This window comes from Sceloporus undulatus, chromosome 11, assembly GCF_019175285.1.
Source record: "Sceloporus undulatus isolate JIND9_A2432 ecotype Alabama chromosome 11, SceUnd_v1.1, whole genome shotgun sequence".
Classification (NCBI taxonomy): Eukaryota; Metazoa; Chordata; class Lepidosauria; order Squamata; family Phrynosomatidae; genus Sceloporus; species Sceloporus undulatus.
The window spans coordinates 6,847,790-6,853,791 of NC_056532.1; the positions used below are offsets into that span (position 1 = coordinate 6,847,790).

A 6,002-nucleotide genomic window follows, 5' to 3' on the forward strand; every position below is an offset into this window, starting at 1 on the left:
TATTATTATTATTATTATTATTATTATTATTATTATTATTATTATTATTAATACATTTCCATTCCCTTGTCAATGCATTGTTTTGTGCTGAGGGTAATAAAGATGAACCAAATTGGTTTGTTTCAATGGGATAATCCCTTTTAATGGTGTCTTAATGTTATAATATAATGGTGGTTTGGAGCTCTGTGTGTGTTTTTAGCACATACTCCCTTTTATTGTGTTTTAATGGTATAAAACAATGGTGTTTTTGAGTTGTATGTGTTTATTTTTGGCACATAATCCCTTTTATTGTGATTTAATGGTATAAAACAATAGTGGTTTTCAGCTCTATGTGTGTGTTTTTTTAGCATATCCCTTTTAATTGTGATTTAATGATAAAATATGATGGTGGCTTTTAGCTCTATGTGTGTTTTTAGCATATAATCCCTTTTAATTGTGATTTAATGGTATAAAACAATGGTGGGTTTTGGCTCTAGGTGTGTTTTTTGGCACACAATCCATTTAACTGTGTTTTAATGGTACAACGTGATGGTGGTTTTTAGCTCTATATGTGTGTTTTTAGCACACACCTCCTTTAATTGTGTTTTAATGGTATAATAGAATGGTGGTTTTGAGCCGGATGTGTGTTTTTTTAAACACATAATCCCTTTAATTGTGTATTAATGGTATAACACAATGGTAGCTTTGAGCTGTATATGGTTGTTTTTTTAGCACAGACTCCCTTTAATTGTGATTTAATGTAATATAATGGTGGTTTGGAGCTGTGTGTGTATGTGCTTTTTGGCACATAATCTGTTGAATTCTGTTTTAATGGTATAACACAATAGTGGTTTTTAGCTCTGTGTGTGTGTTTTAGCACCTAATCCCCTTAATTGTGTTTTAATGGTATAACATAATGGTGGTTCTGAGCTGCCTGTGTTTATTTTTTGGCACCTAATCCTTTTAATTCTGTTAATGGTATAAAACAGTGGTGCTTTTGAGCTGTATTTGTGCGTTTTAGCCATTTTGGCAACCTCAGTATTTAAGAAACAAACAGAATATGGTACATTATTTTTGTTCATTTAAAGGAATATAATATATATATAATATAATATATTATCTATCTATCTATCTATCTATCTATCTAATATAATATATATTCCAATACAGTTAGTTGCATCAATAATCTAGGATTTCAGATATGTCACTGAAGTGTCCATTAAGAGAAAGAGTATCAGTTATTATTATTATTATTATTATTATTAATATTATACTTTATTTATATAGCGCCGTAGAGTTACACAACACAACCGATAAAAACGAAACCCATTCTACAAAACGCATATAAAACAACAGATAGCAACACAAGGGAGACTTAGACCAAACAAGGAGGCAACAGATTGAGAACGTCAGCAATGGAATCAAATATCAGATAACAATCGGATAAACAGTCCCACGTTGGTCCAAATCCCATTCCCCAGCTGCCCTTAATGGGACCATTAACCCTAGATCCAGTTTGAGACTGCTTTCACCGCCTTGGGGAATTCTGGGAACTGTAGTTCTGTGGGACGTTGAGCACAATCAAACTACACTCCGCAGGAGTCCCTTGCACTGAGCCAGGTCCATTAAAGCGGATGTGTTTGGGAGCCTCGTCTCCCTCGCAGAGTTGTTGTTGAGGATAAAACCCCATGTAAACCCTCTTAAAAAGAGGATATAACTACATGAGAGAGTATCCTTGGTGGCTTCTTCTTGGCCGCGGCCGCAAGAGACTAAGGTTTCCCATCCAAAGGACTAACCAGGACTGGCCCTGGCAGACAGGACTAGGCATCTTTAGGGCATTTGGCGGTGTGCGTCTATCTGCTATCACCTCTTGACTTATGGCGACCTCATGAATTTTATAGGGTTTCCTTAGGCGAGGAATCCACTGAGGTGGTTCTTTTCGCCCGTTCCTTTCTCTGAAACACGGCTGCTCTTTGTCGGCGGTCTCCTCTCCAAGTCTTAACCAGGGCTGACCCTGTTTGGTTTCCAAAATCAAACAGGATCGGGTGCCTTTTGGGGTATTTGCACAGTCTGGACGAAATGCGAAGCAGGTGTCTGCTTCTGGTTCTGGCAGACGTTAACAGCCTTGTCTTTGGCGCAAAGCAGCCGTCGTGGTTTCTCCTTTTCGCCCCCTTTTTCTTTTCAACTTAACCTTGTGATTAAAGTATTTGAGGAACCAGGAAGGCTTGGTTTCCCGTGGTTGTCCTGGTGCAGACGCTCCGGCCGCAGTCCGGTTTCTCTTCCCTCTGGGCCTGGATTTGGCTTCTCCTCCCCGAAAAATTCAGCCAAGGTAGGAAATTGTAAGCAGCTGCCTTCTTGCGAACCAACCAAGTAACTGGAGATGTCAAGACTAACCCTGGACCTCCTTTGTGCAAAGCACTAAGCCAAGGGTGCAAACTGTGCAACAGTCCAGATGTGGTCCCAGCATGCTTCACCATCGTTTTATACATTAATGTTCACTTATGTGCTGCCTTTCTGCCAGAACGAGACCCACAGTCTAATATTTGAAATGAGAACCAGCGTCCTGCAGCGGTTTTGAGCGTCGGACTGCGACTCTGGAGACCCGGGTTTGGATCCTGGGTGAGCCATGGAAAGCCACTAAGTGACCCTCTCTCAGCCTCAGAGGAAAGAAACGTCAAAACCCTCCTCTGAATAAACTTGTCAAGGAAACCCTTAGTCGGAAACAATTAAAACCACGTTAAAATAATAGTATGCCAAGGGATCTTGTCTCAACATTTGGGTGTAAAGAGAGGGCAGAGGAGAGAAAAACAGGTCTGACTTTGTTGTCTGGGACTACAGCTCCCAGAATCCCCCAATTTCAGTGGCCGGAGGATTCTGGGAAGGGTAATTCCCCCAAAGATAGCCATTGTAGTCCAGAGGGACCTCCATCTTAGGTCTATATGAGAACAGCTGCGGTTGCTTAGCGTTGGGAGCAATGGTACTCGGTGTATGCTCAGAGGAACTGTTGTTTGTGCTTCCTATCTTTGTACAGAGGTAGAACGTGGGTTGTTTAAATCCCCAATGTCTTTTGCAAAAGAGAGAAATCATCTTTAAAGCCTGGTTCTTGCTTTGGTTGAAACGCAAAGTGGACCCGATCACAGGGACCTAAAAAAGGGGAACTGTCTCCAGCCGCGGTTCTGTTTTCGCATCCATTTCCTCTCTTCTTTATGATCCTCCTGCCCAACTAAGCACCCTCTTCCTCTTTGGAAAGGTTTAAAACACACACGCAGACACGCAATTGCGTGGAAAACAATTCTGCATCCAAAAATGCATCCCTTTGGAAATGCCACGGAGACGCCAACAGCTCCTTGGCACTCGAGAGCCCTTAAGATGGATTATTTTCCCCTCCTCTCTTGGCTTTTTCTGCCGGGAGCGGAGTGGAAATCTCCCTTTTCACAATTTCCATTGTATTCGAACTGACCTTTTGCGGTTTCTCTTAAAACTATTAGCACACAAGAGGACAGAGCAGCGAAGAAGAGTCTCCTGAGCCTTTTCTCCTTGGCCCCAAACGAAAAGGACTTGTGCCGAAGCAATCTTCTGTTGAAGTTTTGTTTTTGCCTGAGCCAACTAGAAAGGCCAAGAGTATGTCTGGTCCTCCTCTTTGGAGGGCAAACCCTTGAATTTGACTTGCAGCCACTAAAGGAAGCTCCAGACAAAGCAGGAGGAAGGGAGAAACCGGGACATTTTAGCATCCCCTGAAAAAGTGGGACGGCAGAGGATTAAACTGGGGTCACTAAACCAACGCATTTGGAGTGGATACTCCAGACCCAACCTAAACTACAGCAGGTTTATAGATTAGCCGTGTGTCTGCAAAAGAGAGGGACACAAAGTTAGGCAAAAACAGTTGGATTTCTTTTGTGTAACACAGTGAGTAAACATGCCAGTCGTTGAAGGCTATAGGGAGGTGCCGCCGTGGCAAGCGGACCCCGGGAACGTGGCAATTGAGGGATTGCTGGGGCTGTTTATAGCCGTCTGCCACATAATTGTAGGCAGCTGTCTGCTTTCGGTGCTTCTCCTCCCTGTTTTTAGGATGGAAAAACAATTTTAACTCTTGCAGGGAATACTGAGCATGCACAGGCGCAAGTGGCATACCGGCCGTGGAAACGTTCCTGTTTTGGACGTCGCCAAGTCACATTTGCAAGCTCTGGGGAAGCACAGTGCTTTAGATGGACTCCATTTCTCTTAGGATCGTGGTTCCCAACCTTTGGTCCTCCGGATGATTTGGACTTCAGTTCCCACGTTGTCTGGGGCTCCTGGGAGCTGAAGTCCAAAACAACGGAGGATCCACAGTTGGGAACCACTGTTTCAGGAGCATAAGAGAGGCCTGGGGTTGGGTTGGAGTTTTTTCAGGTGTGTTTCTGCACCCATTTGCCATGTCACCTGTTGATTTAGGGTGACCCTATGAATTTCACATGGATTTAGTATGGTTTTTCGAGGCAAGGAAATATCTTTGGGATATCTTTGCCATCTTCCGTCATTCCTAGGCAGAAGCCTGTCCTGGGACCATGTGTGTAAATCCCTTTTCATAGGTGGCTGCCTTATATTGGACCGGTGCTCTGTCCTTCCCTGTGATCTCCGTTCGGACCGCCATCAGCGGCTCCCCAGAGAGAGAAGGATCCCTTAAAGGTCTTGATGGATCTCCACTGATCCCTTCCACCTGGAGATGCTACGTCTCTGACTTTCTATGAGTGAAGAAGATGCTCTGAAACCACACGGTTACGGTCCATCCCATCCCTAACTCTATTTGTGTTTACTCTGCCCAGTGTCTTCCAGACGGTGCTGAATTCCTCACTCCCATCCTCTCCCAATATGCACATAGGGATGATGGGAGTTTGAGTCCAGCGGCAGGTGGAAGGATCTGCCTTTCTCCAGACTCTCGGAGCCAGTTGTTGTTATTGGATGCCTTCAAGTTATTGAAATATTGCTAGAGATGCAGGTGAGAAAGGGCAGGGACAGAACCCCCTCCCCAATTTTTCTGGTCCGGGAAAGCATCCCTTTGCAGAATTCCCTCTTCCACAATGTCTCTGGCCCCGATTGGCTGCCCAGCATCCTTTGCGCTTTGCAGAATTTCCCTTTCCCCAATATCTCTGGTCCAGGTAGGATCCCGGATTGGCTGCCCAAAAAATGTCTGGCTAGCAGCAGAGATTTCCACTTGCATGTGTGTGTTGTGTGTGTGTGTCTATATGCACACTGCATGCCAAAAGAGGCTGGTGGTGGGAGGGAAGGAGGCGCTCTCTCTCTCTCCAGCTTCCGTATGTGAATCATTTCTCAAGCAGCCGCTTCTCCTCGCAATGTGGTTCTGCCGCCTGCCCGCCTGGCGCACAGATGCTGCTGGAGGTTGGTGCCGGGAGACACGGTTCTCCTGTTGATGCAGAGGAGCAGCGCAGGAAGGACCTCACCTGACCAGTGAGTGAGTGCTTTGACATCTCCCTCTTTTTAAAAAGGGTGCATTTATTATAGGGACAGAAAAGACCGTTCTCCTCTCTCCTTTCTCTTTAGGTCTATCCTTTTTGCATGATGGCAATTTCGGGGTGCCATATATAGATGCAACCGTGGGTGCATAGGGGAGGCAGATTTGGAGTGCAGCTTTACTGCAGATCTGGGAGGCGGGTGATGCCACATGCCTTTCCCCAACAGCTTGCAGAGGGGAAATGTTGCTCAAATCCTCCCTTCCCATCCCTCCACCTCTGCCCAGTCCTTCCCTCGTCCTTCCGCTAGATTGCCAAAGGCATTGTGCTTCTCCCTCTTTTGCAGAAAGGGACACGCTGCAAAGGTGCTGCCGAACGTGATCCGCTGCGCTTGTGTGCCTGCGCACGCTTGTGCATGTTTTGGACCCAGCAGATCACAGAAGCATGTAGGTGTCTGCAGGACTAAAGGACAGGCTGTGTATTTCTCTAGTCCTCCGCAGGGTTTCCTTAGCGACAGAGGAGCACTGAAATTCTCTTTCCCTCCCCAAACCGTGGCTCTTTCTCTCTCTCTCTCTC

General features: G+C 45.3%; 1 protein-coding gene across 1 annotated transcript in view; it reads left to right on the plus strand.

Moving 5' to 3' along the window:
* Positions 1–6,002, plus strand: part of SPECC1 (sperm antigen with calponin homology and coiled-coil domains 1) — a 60,783-nt gene that overhangs the window by 741 nt on the left and 54,040 nt on the right. The window lies entirely within an intron of this gene.